The sequence below is a fragment of the Taudactylus pleione genome, unplaced genomic scaffold (assembly GCF_031769625.1).
Source record: "Taudactylus pleione unplaced genomic scaffold, aTauple2 ptg000189l, whole genome shotgun sequence".
Taxonomy (NCBI): domain Eukaryota; kingdom Metazoa; phylum Chordata; class Amphibia; order Anura; family Myobatrachidae; genus Taudactylus; species Taudactylus pleione.
The window spans coordinates 12,723,934-12,738,822 of NW_028284591.1; the positions used below are offsets into that span (position 1 = coordinate 12,723,934).

At 43.1% G+C, this 14,889-nt stretch overlaps 1 long non-coding RNA gene across 1 annotated transcript in view; it reads right to left on the reverse strand.

The window, feature by feature from the left end:
- Positions 1-2,842: 2,842 nt before the first annotated feature.
- Positions 2,843-14,889, reverse strand: part of LOC148519556 (uncharacterized) — a 79,566-nt gene continuing 67,519 nt past the window's right edge. Inside the window, exon 3 of the long non-coding RNA XR_015878937.1 lies at positions 2,843-3,241. This is a non-coding gene — a long non-coding RNA (uncharacterized LOC148519556). The remainder of the gene's footprint in view (positions 3,242-14,889) is intronic.

Genomic DNA, 14,889 nt, shown 5'->3' on the forward strand with positions numbered 1-14,889 from the left:
AGCTGTGACCACACCTGGCAGCCTGAGGCTATTCTAGTATAAGAAGGGTCAACATAGAGAAGTAAGTATTGGACATTGCGGAAAGAACCTCCATTGAAGTTTCAGGTTCTGATAGCTTCTAGAAGGACATGGTGACCCTATTTGTATAGAGATGGTCCAAGTACCCGGCAGTGGAGATATCCAACTATATCTCACAAGTTCACTCCATTGGGAGACATTCATGGCTCAGTGATCCCAGTTCCCTACCACTCAGGTAGCAGGGTACATGTAAGGGTATGAGAAGAGAAGAAAGGAATAATACCGCACAGGTCAAAACCTCCATAAATAAATGCTATATTGTATTGTAATTGCTATTTCACTTGTTTCCCATCATAAGTAATACATTTGTATATTATGGGGAGTAATAACAGTGACAAGAAAAAATATCTGGAAAAATCAGAAAGGACTACTAGAGAGCAGTCTTATACCATAATATGCTGTGTTATCATTGTATATTTGCTATTGTCTTCTCTGTGTCACAGCACTAGGGTTTTGTAGACTCGGGTAGGGGCCCTTGGAGTTAACTTTGTTGGTAGGAGAGTATACGAAGATTGAGACCTTGTTTAAGTCTTGATGCATAGTGTCCAAATCTGCAATGGTATATATGGAATATAGCAAATGAACACATATGGATATAGAGATACCCAGGGTAGAGACTGAGCACAGGTATAGTCTTTAGGTGTACTGAATCGAGTGCCAGGAGAACAGTGAATACTGGCCCTCATTCAGAGCTGTACGCTCTGAGCAGAGCGCACGCTCTGAATGAGGGCAGCCCTCCATAATTATGGAGCGTCCTCCTTGACACTCATATAGCTGTGGGTCACCACCCACAGCCTATACGAGCGTGCATTTTGATGGCCGCGATGGTCGTCACCATCGTGACCATCGAAACTGCGAGCCAGAGCCTGCGGTTGAGGTTTTCAACCGCAAGGCCCGGAGTGATTTTAGCTCTATCAGAGCCAAAATCACTCCCACTGACATCACTAGTGATGTCAGTGGGCCGGCTTCTGATGGTAGGCGTTCCCTTGGGAACACCCCCGTCAGGGAGGCACGCCCCCGGTACGCCCACCAAAGGGGGCATGCTGTCAATCAACATCGACAGCACGCCCCCTTTGATCAGACACAACGAGCGAAGGAAAGTCCTTCGCTCGTCGCGTCTGGCGCATGCGCACGACGGAGCTCCCTCCATCGTGCGCATGCTCAGTGCAGACCATCGAGCCACTTGCGAGCGGACAGCCGCTTGCGAGTGGGTCTGAATCAGGCCCACAGTCTTTGATTAGTATAGGTCCCGAAGTGGTAATATAGCAGAGGCAGGCTGGAGATGATATGCAATGAAGTGCCTGGAGTACTTGAGGGAGCCTGTAGGTGGTGTAGGCACATAGACTACTGCATACCACCAGGAACAGATAGCAGACACATGTGCAGGTAGAATGCCAGCCGATATAGGTGCAAATGCAGGGAGGAGCCTGTAGGTGGTGTAGGCACATACTGTAGACTACTGCATACCACCAGGAACAGATAGCAGACACATGTGCAGGTAGAATGCCAGCTGATATAGGTGCAAATGCAGGGAGAGCCTGTAGGTGGTGTAGGCACATACTGTAGACTACTGCATACCACCAGGAACAGATAGCAGACACATGTGCAGGTAGAATGCCAGCCGATATAGGCGCAAATGCAGGGAGAGCCTGTAGGTGGTGTAGGCACATACTGTAGACTACTGTATACCACCAGGAACAGATAGCAGACACATGTGCAGGTAGAATGCCAGCTGATATAGGTGCAAATGCAGGGCAGCCCTATTGGTGGAATGTGGACTGAAGCACATGCAGAGAATACTGACAATGCGGGCAGCTGGAGACTGGTACAATGCAGCACACACTGTAAATACTGCATACTGATATAGAGTTAATAACGGAGTGCACTTGTAAATGCTGGTTGCTAATGGTGGTCAGCTGCAGAGTGCACCAGAATGCAGAGCAGTGGAGACTGAAGCAATAGCAGAAAACAATAACAGAATACACTTGGTAATAATGGCAGGTAACAGGGACTGGACAGGAGCTGGAAGCCGCTGCAGCCAGGCGCCAGTATAATTATCATGGGGAAAAGAGTGTTGTTCTGGCGATGAACATACCGGCAGAGGAGGTTTAAATATGTCAGACAGATGATGTGAGCGTGGCTGCAGAAATCCGGTAGGCCAATGTACTGTAGTTATATGAACAAATCCAAGATGGTGGCACCCATACCACGGGTACTACCAGGAGGGATTTGCCAGTCCCATGTGAAGATTTGCCAGCCTAGATCTCAGGAATGCCACATTTGATTGGCAATGACATGACACAGCTGGACCCAGTAACACCAGATGTGTGACACCAAGGATCAAAAAATGTGTCAGGGTTGGGGGCTCCTCCCATAAGATAAGCTTATTTGCAGACGATATCTTATTATGTTTACTTCATCCAGAAGAGTCTCTTCCAGCACTACATGCTGTTTTGGATCAATATACAGCAGTGTCATATTACATACTAAACACCACTGTTAAATTTGTAAATAAACCTTTTAATATATTCCTTCCTATAAACCTCTAAGATTCACCTGCCTAGAACCTCTAAGACAAAACCCTGCCTAAAAACCTCTAAGACAAAACCCTGCCTAAAAACCTCTAAGACAACGCTAATTGCGTACGCAGTATGACCGCAAATAAAGGCACGAGTGGAATCTTGTGGTTCCAACGCACAAGTATTATTCAGGTAAAAGTACAGTAAGTTACACGCAATCTATACATACACAAGTTAGGCGTAAAAGGAAATAATACAGACCAAGTACGGTTATACATACGCTGCGCCTCCGGACCCAGAGATAGACTTCTGACTAGATATCCTCAGTTCACCCAAAATTCAGCATGAACTGGCAAACCAGTGTTTGGACACATGTATTTATTCCCCCCCAGACTGAAACAGGACAAAGGGGAATCTTCCTGCTGATCTCATTGGTTCCCAGAGGAGGAGCATATGTAATGACACATTTAACAGGTTGTTTCAAATAGACTTTCCCTGCCTCTAACAGCCGGGGTCTTTCTGGTAATGCCTCCTGTAACATCCTAACAGTTGAATCTAAAATATACATTTTGGTTGCTTGTAGGTTCTGCGGTCCATAACTCGAGAATGCATAATGCGATCTCCTCACCGATAGCACCGGAAAACTGTGGAAAGAGTATGCGTCAGAACAACTCCAAGAATGACATGTTTATCTTGTATAATTCCTTAGTTAACAAATATCTTTATTTCTTAGCATTTAAACTAACTGAACCTTATTGAATCATACATTTTGATGCTAATGGAACCTTGTGTGCGAATATGTAGTGTGTGGGTATTCGGGGTTTAATATAAGGACGCTAGTTATTAATGGGTGAGATTTAAGTGCATAATCTCTCATACACGAAGTGAACATCCAGCAGTGTGGATGGCTGAGGGTTGTAATTCCACATGCCCTCTGTCAGCAGGCCCCCACCTGCTGTGTTCAAAGGAAAACAAAACCTCTTTTGTTCTCACAGACTCTTGTGTGAAATGTATTATCACCTCAAACTATGGGATTTAGAGCCATCTTGTCTAGAACTCAGGCAAATCCAATTGTGTAGATATTATATTACAATTGCCACAACTATACTTTATCTGCATCCCGGGATTCCCAATTTGTATGTAAAAATACCCATTGTCTCTTCTTATTTACTTCTACTTAGAAAGCTGGTTTTTCCCGTTGCCCTTGGTGTTAACAAAAACATTGCCATCTGTTCTTAGTTAATGGGTTATAACTTGAATTAATGCTGACCACACAAAATGGTGTCTTGTGATATAATTTCCAAAATGGAGTCTTGTGGCCATTCGCAAGATGGCGTCACTGCGATTAAATTTTAAACTCAACTTGTCTCACTCAATTATTCAACTTTGACACCACTAAGACAGAGGCCCTTCCCTTTAACATCCCGAATGCACTTTTGGATAAGTTGAAGGAGACCTACATATATATATGGAAATCTAAGTCACTTTAATACCTGGGAGTGCTTTTAGCTAGAGATCATGATCTCATTGAATGTAATTTTGGGCTATTATTGAAAGCCTATGAAACTTAAACTAAGGAATGGATGCTACATGAGGTACCCTGGCTGGGACGGATTGCGGCTGCAAAAATGGTGCTTCCCCCGAAACTTATGTACTTATTTTGTACTATCCTTAGACCCCCTATCTAAATCTATATGTAATACATTTTATTAAATACTTACTAAATATATCTGGAAGGGTAATAGACCCAAAATAGCAAGTAGCACTCTCACTCTCTCCAAGGCTCTTCGAGGACTAGCCTTCCCAGACTTGGAACGCTATCATTCAGCTTCTTAGTCAGGCCAGAGATTGGTTCATAATTGACTCCCCCAAACCCTGGGTACTTATTGAAAGGGAATTTATGCATCCCCTCTCTCATTCTGATTTTTTCTGGTTGCGCCCCTCTGAAATTTCCTTCAGAGTGGGATTCTGTAAAGCAGTTCAGACTACAATAATGTGCTGGCATTCATATGTTTCTTTAGATGAAGAAATTTCCTTGCCTTCTCCTAATCTGTCTCTCCAATCGATAACTAATTTGATTCCTGATTTGTATTTAGGTTCATGGGTTGGGGCGGGCCTTTCCTCATTGAGTGACGTATTCACAGAAAATGGTCTTGCTACATTTGTGTTTCTTCAAACTCAATTTGAACTAATGAAGCAGGACTTTGATAAATACTTACAGCTGAGACATTGGTTGCAAAGCCTCCCTTCTCCAATTAAGAAACCTGCCTTCCCAGCGTTGCTTTGGCTTAGTTTCTGATCTCCTAATCATAAAAGAGGTATCTCTTGGTGGTATCAGTGTCAGATAAGAATAAATAAAAAGGGGAAATTACCATGCCAGATCAAATTTGAGAGAGATTTAGCTGTAGATCTTTCTGAAGATGATTTGAATATTATTTTTTGTTCTGGTTTTACAGTATCCAAATGTATTAACCATTCAGAAATGTATTTCAAGCTAGTTCAGAGAGCATATTTTACACCTGAGAGGCAAAATAAAATCTGGCCCTCTGCCTCCCAATATTGTTGGCGAAACTGTGGTTGGGTTGGAGACATTCTCCATGTTTTCTGGTCATGTCCCCTGCTTCGACCCCTATGGAATGCGGTGTTTTCCATGATAAGTAATATAGTTGGAACAACCATTCCTGCAGAGCCCCTAACCGCTTTATTTCATGTTTATTTTGGGACATTATCCCGTGGTGAGAGATACCTCATGGGACATATTCTAATAGCTACGAAGGCTGTAATTGACCAGGGGTGGAAGACTGCTTCCATGCCCAACATCCCAATGATAGAAAACAAGGTTCATAAGCACTATGTTTTTGAAACATTGGATAGCAAATTTTCCTCCTCTGCTAACTCCATCCATATGAAATGGTTTCAAAGGGGAGAATATAGGGAAAAACAAGGTCATTCCACCATTTATAGTGTTCCTGTTGATTTAGGTGTTCTCTGCTCACCTCATTCAGACTCGGGGTAGTTCTACTCATCATTCCTTTAGTATCCTGTTTCTAATTACTTTTATGTGTATTAAAAGTTCTCTTTAATGTCTATGAATCAAATGTTTGTAAGCTGACCAGTGATATTTTGTTTTGTGATATGTGATATGTCTGGCTTCCCTCTTTTCCCCCTTTTCTACATTCTGTATCCTCATTTATTTTTCTCTACTAAATTTAAAAAAAAAACTTTTATGAAAAAAAAAAAGTGTCAGGGTACCATGCCAGGTATAAACTAGAGATGTGCGTCGACCCCCGTGTTTTGGATCTGTATCTCCTTAAAGGTTTTGGATCTGGATTTGGTTTTGCAAAACCGCCCTGCTTTGGTTTTGGTTTTGGTGAAAGAATTATAAAAACAGCTTAAATTTGGACCTGTATTTGTTCCTACAGTAGTATTAACCTTAATAACAATCATTTTCAGGCATTTCTAGGCATTTTTAACCACCTCACAGCTCACAGTATTGTTTTCACTATTTTTCACCAATATAGGACAAAGGCTGCCGCGAGCTGGCTGGCTATAGTAAGCATTGAACAAAGGTTACGTTGGTAGGAGTTTGCACAGGACAGATCTAAAAGGGGGTTTAGATATAAAGTTAATTACCACCCTAAAATGTCACTATTGATATGGGAAAGGTGTGGTAATATAGTTCAGAAAACCAACTAATAGGAGTTGTAACACCAAACTTAGGTTAGTACATTTTGGAGTTGGCGGTGCTCCCCAGAGTCATAACAAACTAGTATACAAATGTAAAGAAAAGAAGACTCTTTGTTGGGGGCACTCAATGTATATATTAAGTATTAAAATGTAACTTTTAATAAGTCTGAGACTAAAATGTAGGTTCACACACAAAAAACAACAACAATAATATATAGATATAGACAATGGTAGCCAAATAAAGGAAAACATACAAAACATACATTCATAAGTAAGTCTGAATGAAGGCGAATATTGAAAAAACAAAGGACTAATCCATTAGTATTATTCCGACGGTACCTGCCTAAAGAGTGTTTATACACTCAATAATGAGTAAATAAATCAGCATAATAACGATATATAAAAGACCAAAAAATTAAGTCTGTTTAGGTACCAATTGATACATAGATAGATACAATGGTATCTTTTACTATATATCGGAAAAAACCCTCCTAGAAGGACGGCATACACACATAAAAGTACAGTATTTTCCCGCTTAAGTTGATCCTAGGTGTACAGAATAATGTTAGGAAGAAGAACAACCTGTCATATCATAATGCAAGTAAGGAAATGCAATGGTAAGGTAACGTATTCCAATAGTTTAAATACAGTTAAGGTAAATTAGATAGATAGCATCACCTTAATAGTATCAGTTGATTAAAACATTATAAAGATTCTTGCATGTGATTGAATAATATACTTCCTGAGACATAGTAATCAGATAACTCTATTATTAAAGATACATTTTATACATCCCTTTCCTTAGCATTGAAGCGTTAACGATAGATTGTCACCTATAAGGATTGGCAAGTTAGATATTGCAATGTCAGTAATAGTAGTAAAAACTTATAGCACAGAAACCCAATCAATGGTAAATTGCAAAATATATCAAATTGTGACAGTATTGACGATATTGAAATGAACCTCTATATACCCCTGCCTGTACCTTCCTGTAAAATCCTTCCTATAAACCTCTAAGGATGACGCTAATTTGCGTACGCAGTCATACAAGAAATAGAGACTCCAGACTCAGAACATGTGGTTCCGAAGCACAAAGTATTATTCAAGTAAAAGTACAGTCAGTTACACGCTATGATCTGTGTACAATAAGCGCAAATAAATCATAAAGTCACAAGGTACAGTTGATATACATATGCATGATTAAACTTCAAAATACAATGAGAGACACAGAGAGAGAGACAGAGAGACACAGAGACAGAGAGACACACAGAGAGACCCAGACAGAGAGCCCCAGACAGAGAGACACAGAGACACACAGAGAGAGAGACACACACACACACAGAGAGAGAGAGAGCCTCACACAGAGAGAGACAGAGAGATACACAGACAGAGAGAGAGACACAGATAGAGAGAGAGACACAGAGAGAGAGAAAGAGAGAGACACACAGAGAGAGACAGAGAGACACAGAGAGAGAGACACACAGAGAGAGAGAGAGAGAGAGACAGAGAGAAACACAGAGAGACACAGAGAGAGAAAGACACAGAGAGAGAAAGACACAGAGAGAGACACAGAGAGAGAGAGAGAGGCACACAGAGAGAGAGAGAGACACACAGAGAGAGATAGAGACACAGAATAAACAGGACAATAGGGAAGTCTGTTGCTGATATCATTGGTTCCCAGGGGTGAAGCATCTGTTACAGCATATTTAACAGGCTGGTTCAAACAGACTCTCCCTGCCTCTAACAGCTGGGGTCTTCCTCTTCATGCCTCCTGCAGCATCCTAACAGTTGCTTCTAAAATATACATTTTGTTGCTTGTAGGCTCTGCGATCCATAACTCGGGAATGTATGATGCGATCTCCCCACCGATAACACCGGAATACTGTAAAAAGGATACGCATAAGTACAACTCCAAACATGACTTGTTTAGCATGTATAATACCTTAGTTAACAAATATCTTTATTTTTCAGCATTTAAACTAACTGAACCAACTTAAATCATACACTTTAGAGCTTATTGAACCTTATGTGTGAATATGTAATGTGTGGGTATTCGGGGTTTGATATAAGGACGCTAGTTATTAATGGGTGAGATTTGAGTGCATAATTTCTCATACACGAAGTGAACATTCAGCAGTGTGGATTGCTGAGCATTGTAGTTCCATGCCCTCTGTCAGCAGGCCCCCACCTGTCCTGTGTTCAAAGGAAAAACCCTCTTTTGTTCTCCCAGACTCTTGTGTGAACTGTGAATCAAGCTGTGAAGTTGGGGCCATCCTGTCTAGGATTCAGACAAATCCAATTGTGTAGATCAATGCCTGGATTATATTACAATTGCCACAACTATACTTTATCTGCATCATTCCCAATTTGTATGTAAAAATACCCATTGTCTATTCTATTTACTCTTACTCAGAAAGCTTGTTCTTCCAGTTGCCCTTGGTAGATTAACGAAAACATTGCCATCTGTTCTTAGCTCCTGAGTTGTAACTTGAAATGACGCTGGTCACAAAATGGCGTCTTGCAGATTCTTGTTTCTAAGCTGGAGTCTAGCTGTCATTTGCAAGATGGCGTCGCGCATGCTTCAATTTTAAACTGATCTTGTCTCAGCCAATTATTCAGTTTCGACAGTCCACCCTTTGATAGCAAACAACATGCTATCACAATCTGCTATTAGAATTTAATTTAGGCTTACATTTACACATTATTTAGTGTTATCATGGGATGGCACAAGGTGGTTCTTAGTCCATCAATAATGTGTCTCTGGGTGGGGATATAAAACTACTATTATACGCACACCGCGGATCTTGGAAGATCATGTGAAAGGTGTGGGAATGCACCAGTCTTATAAAAGCAGTCTTGAAGGGGAATTTAGACTTTACATTATTTGGGGTGTTTAAAAAAAAAAAAAAAATAACATTTCAATAATACAATTTTTTATGCATGGCTAAATATAATACATTAAATGATGGTATTTCCTAGCTCAGGGTTGTAATGCAGTTCTGTATTTACCTCGGTATTCATACTTGCCACTATCATAATTTGATTCTTTCGTTTTACTCTGTTTTTACATTTTCCACACTTCAACACAATAGGAACACACCGGATGCATCATATTTCTTTTGCCTCTGTGTTCATATTGTGTGTGAAGATAGGGTGACGGTGTGTTTTTATGTATACCCAGCATTTCAACATGTGTGAGGGTCATAACTTCTGGAAGTATTTTTCCCAAATAACATAACAATTACAATACTAAAATTGGTCAGACACTCCCCTGATTGGCATTGCACTCCTCCTCCTGACTCCACTCCATCAGCTCCACCATCAGCTCACATCTCCTTTATCGGTCCCCCATCACAGACACTGAGTACCCCCAAACAGATCATCATGACAAAAACTCTGGAAAGAAAAAGAACTAGGATGACCACAGCAGACCACTCCATTGCTGGAAGCACTGATCTACACATTTCTTTAGCTCAGATATCTCACCGTCACCTTTTTAATCCTTCCGGCACAAGCTCGCAATCGACAGGTCCACGTTATCGGCCTTGTCTCTGCTTTGTATCTCCACCGGTTGGTTAACCTCCCTATAGTGAGTGGAATGGACCCACGTATCTTCCCCGGCCACCCTTTGTGGATGTAGTATCATCAGATACGGAACTTTCCACCGATCAGTCAAACAACCTGAGCTAAAAAAAATTTGGATCATAACAAATTCTCCAGATTTGACATCATGACAGTTTGCATTAGACATATTAGTTAATAACACTTTCAATTTTGGTTATTCTCATTCATCTTCGTGAGACCCTGCACAGTAAACTCATTATCATATTTTCACATGAGGCTGCCTGTTTGAACAGTATCTCCAAGGGGGGCAAATAAAGGAAAAGACAGTCTGGGATAATCTTAGTGTTGTTACCCATCACCTTTCACATGTTCTTGGAAACGTCACCTGTAAAATAAGTAGGGGTGAGCGGGTTCGGATTTCTGAAATCCGAACTCCCCCGAGCCCCCCCGATCCGAGGCCGATCCGAGTCAGGCTTGACTTTTCCCGCCTGACTCGGATCTGAAATCGAGGCAAAACGTCATCATCCCGCCTTTCGAGTCTCGCGGGTTTTGGATCCTATATAAGGTACCCGTGTCGGCGCCATTTTCTCACTCGGCTGTGGACAGTGAAGAGGGAGGGTGGGAGTTAGGGCTGGCTGGGCTGTGTAGTGTAGTGTAGTGTAGTGCTGCTGTTGTCCACTACTTCAAAGTCCATAGGGGCTGGCTGTGTTGTGCTGTGCTGCTGTTGTTAATAGGGGCTGTGTCCACTACATCAAAGTCCATAGGGGTTGGCTGGACTGTGTTGTGCAGTCAGTTCTCCATAGGGGCTGTGTCCACTCCAAAGTCCTGTGCAGTGTCCCAGTCCTAAAGGGGTGCTGTAGTGTTGTCCAGGGGGTGCTCTGTCCATCAGGGGTGCTCCCCCCAAGTGCTAAAAAAATAATATATTTTCTGTGTTTGTGAATTGTGTGCGCAGTAGCCGCACGTGCATCAACAAAGTAGTGCCAAGCGTGCACCTGTGTCATAAGTAAAGGGCTGGCTGGCTTGACCGTTAAAGGGTGCTGTAACCCCCAAAGTACACTCCAGTCCAAACCAAAAAAAAATATATTTTCTGTGTTTGTGAATTGTGTGCGCAGTAGCCGCACGTACATCAACAAAGTATTGCCAAGCGTGTGCCTGTGTCATAAGTAAAGGGCCGGCTGGCTTGACCGTTAAAGGGTGCTGTAACCCCCAAAGTACACTCCAGTCCAAACCAAAAAAAAATATATTTTCTGTGTTTGTGAATTGTGTGCGCAGTAGCCGCACGTGAATCAACAAAGTAGTGCCAAGCGTGCGCCTGTGTCATAAGTAAAGGACCGGCTGGCTTGACCGTTAAAGGGTGCTGTAACCCCCAAAGTACACTCCAGTCCAAACCAAAAAAAAAATTATTTTCTGTGTGTGTGAATTGTGTGCGCAGTAGCCACACGTGCATCAACAAAGTAGTGCCAAGCGTGCGCCTGTGTCATAAGTAAAGGGCCAGCTGGCTTGACCGTTAAAGGGTGCTGTAACCCCCAAAGTACACTCCAGTCCAAACCAAAAAAAAAAATATTTTCTGTGTTTGTGAATTGTGTGCGCAGTAGCCGCACGTGCATCAACAAAGTAGTGCCAAGCGTGCGCCTGTGTCATAAGTAAAGGGCCGGCTGGCTTGACCGTTAAAGGGTGCTGTAACCCCCAAAGTACACTCCAGTCCAAACCAAAAAAAAATATATTTTCTGTGTTTGTGAATTGTGTGCGCAGTAGCCACACGTGCATCAACAAAGTAGTGCCAAGCGTGCGCCTGTGTCATAAGTAAAGGGCCGGCTGGCTTGACCGTTAAAGGGTGCTGTAACCCCCAAAGTACACTCCAGTCGAAACCAAAAAAATATATATTTTCTGTGTTTGTGAATTGTGTGCGCAGTAGCCACACGTGCATCAACAAAGTAGTGCCAAGCGTACGCCTGTGTCATAAGTAAAGGGCCGGCTGGCTTGACCGTTAAAGGGTGCTGTAACCCAAAAAGTACACTCCAGTCCAAACCAAAAAAAAAATTATTTTCTGTGTTTGTGAATTGTGTGTGCAGTAGCCGCACGTGCATCAACAAAGTAGTGCCAAGCGTGCGCCTGTGTCATAAGTAAAGGGCCGGCTGGCTTGACTGTTAAAGGGTGCTGTAACCCCCAAAGTACACTCCAGTTCAAACCAAAAAAATATATATTTTCTGTGTTTGTGAATTGTGTGCGCAGTAGCCACACGTGCATCAACAAAGTAGTGCCAAGCGTGCGCCTGTGTCATAAGTAAAGGGCCGGCTGGCTTGACCGTTAAAGGGTGCTGTAACCCCCAAAGTACACTCCAGTCCAAACCAAAAAAAAATATATTTTCTGTGTTTGTGAATTGTGTGCGCAGTAGCCACACGTGCATCAACAAAGTAGTGCCAAGCGTGCGCCTGTGTCATAAGTAAAGGGCCGGCTGGCTTGACCGTTAAAGGGTGCTGTAACCCCCAAAGTACACTCCAGTCCAAACCAAAAAAAAATATATTTTCTGTGTTTGAGAATTGTGTGCGCAGTAGCCACACGTGCATCAACAAAGTAGTGCCAAGCGTGCGCCTGTGTCATAAGTAAAGGGCCGGCTGGCTTGACCATTAAAGGGTGCTGTAACCCCCAAAGTACACTCCAGTCCAAACCAAAAAAATATATATTTTCTGTGTTTGTGAATTGTGTGCGCAGTAGCCGCACGTGCATCAACAAAGTAGTGCCAAGCGTGCGCCTGTGTCATATGTAAAGGGCCGGCTGGCTTGACCGTTAAAGGGTGCTGTAACCCCCAAAGTACACTCCAGTCCAAACCAAAAAAAAATATATTTTCTGTGTTTGTGAATTGTGTGCGCAGTAGCCGCACGTGCATCAACAAAGTAGTGCCAAGCGTGCGCATGTGTCATAAGTAAAGGGCCGGCTGGCTTGACCGTTAAAGGGTGCTGTAACCCCCAAAGTACACTCCGGTTCAAACCAAAAAAATAATATTTTTTGTGTGTTTGTGAATTGTGTGCGCAGTAGCCGCACGTGCATCAACAAAGTAGTGCCAAGCGTGCGCCTGTGTCATAAGTAAAGGGCCGGCTGGCTTGACCGTTAAAGGGTGCTGTAACCCCCAAAGTACACTCCAGTTCAAACTAAATAAATAATATTTTTTGTGTGTATGTGAATTGTGTGCGCAGTAGCCGCACGTGCATCAACAAAGTAGTGCCAAGCGTGCGCCTGTGTCATAAGTAAAGAGCCGGCTGGCTTGACCATTAAAGGGTGCTGTAACCCCCAAAGTACACTCCAGTCCAAACCAAAAAAAAATTTATTTTCTGTGTTTGTGAATTGTGTGCGCAGTAGCCGCACGTGCATCAACAAAGGAGCAGCGCCAAGCGTGCGCCTGTGTCCCATAAGTAAAGAGCCGGCTGGCTCATTTCTTAAAGGCTGGTGTAACCCTCAAAGTGCACTACTCTCCAGCAAAAATAAAAAAATATTTTCTGTGTTTAGCCGCACGTATATATCAAATCGATATAACATAAATGGAGGACCAAACTTTCTCAGATAAAAATAAAATAGTGAAAGATCAAGAACCACTTCCTCCTAGTGCTGAAGCTGCTGCCACTAGTCATGACATAGACGATAACATGCCATCAACGTCGTCTGCCAAGGCCGATGCCCAATGTCATAAAAGAAGGCACATACAATCCCAAATGACAAAGTTCAGGAAAATGACCTTGAAAAAAACATTTAAATCAGCTGAAGAGAAACGTAAACTTGCCAATATGCCATTTACGACATGGAGTGGCAAGGAACGGCTAAGGTCGATCCCTAGTATGTTCATGACTAGTGGTTCAGCTTCACATGACGATGGAAGCCCTCCTCCCACTAAAAAAATCAAAAGAGTTAAGCTGGCTAAAGCACAGCGAAGAACTGTGCTTTCTAAGTAGATATCACAAATCCCCAAGGAGAGTCCAAGTGTGGTGGTGGTTGTGATGCCTGACCTTCCCAGCACTAGACGTAAAGAGGTGGCTCTTTCCACCATTTGCACGCCCCCTGCAAGTGCTGAAAGGAGCACCCACAGTCCACTTGCTGATATGCAAATTGAAGATGTCACTGTTGAAGTACAACAGGATGAGGATACTGGTGTAGCTGGCGCTGAGGAGGAAGTTGGCGAGGAGGATTCTGATGGTGATGTGGTTTGTTTAAATCAGGCTCCGGGGGAGACAGTTGTTGTCCGTGGGATGAAAAAGGCCGTCACGGTCATGCCTGGGCAGAGGACCAAACATTCCACCTCTTTGGTCTGGCAATATTTCTATCCAAATCCGGACAACAACTGTCTTGCCATATGTACCTTATGTAAAGGTGGAGTAAGAAGGGGTAGGGACGTTAACCACCTAGGAACATCCTCCCTTATACGGCACCTGCAGCGCGTTCATAATAAGTTACTGTCAAGTTCAGAAACTTTGGCTAAGACTGTAAGCAGTCCAGGGACACCTAAATCCCGTTGTCCTGTTGTATCCAAGCACCTGCAAACCACACCGTCAACTCCCTCCTCGTCAATTTCCTCCTTAGTCAGGATCGGAAGTAGTCCTGCATGCCATGTCACTGGCATGACTGACTCTCCTATCCGGGATTCCTCCGGAGGATCCTGCATTGCTACGCCTCCTGCTGCCGCTGCTGCTGTTGCTGCTGCTGGGAGTCATTCATCATCCCAGAGAGGAAGTAGGAACACCACTACTTTTACTAAAAATTGACCCTCCAACAGTCCTTAGCGAGGAGGATGAAGTACGACAGCAGTCATCCTGAAGCAAAACGTATAACTGAGGCTTTGACTGCTATGTTGGTGTTAGACGTGCATCCGGTATCTGCCATTAGTGCAGTGGGATTTAGACAATTGCTGGAGGTAGTGTGTCCCCGGTTCCAAATCCCGTCTAGATTCCACTTCACTAGGCAGGCGATACCGAGACTGTACAGAAAAAGTGTCCTCAGTGTCCTGAAAAATGCCGTTGTACCCAATGTCCACTTAACCACGGACATGTGGACA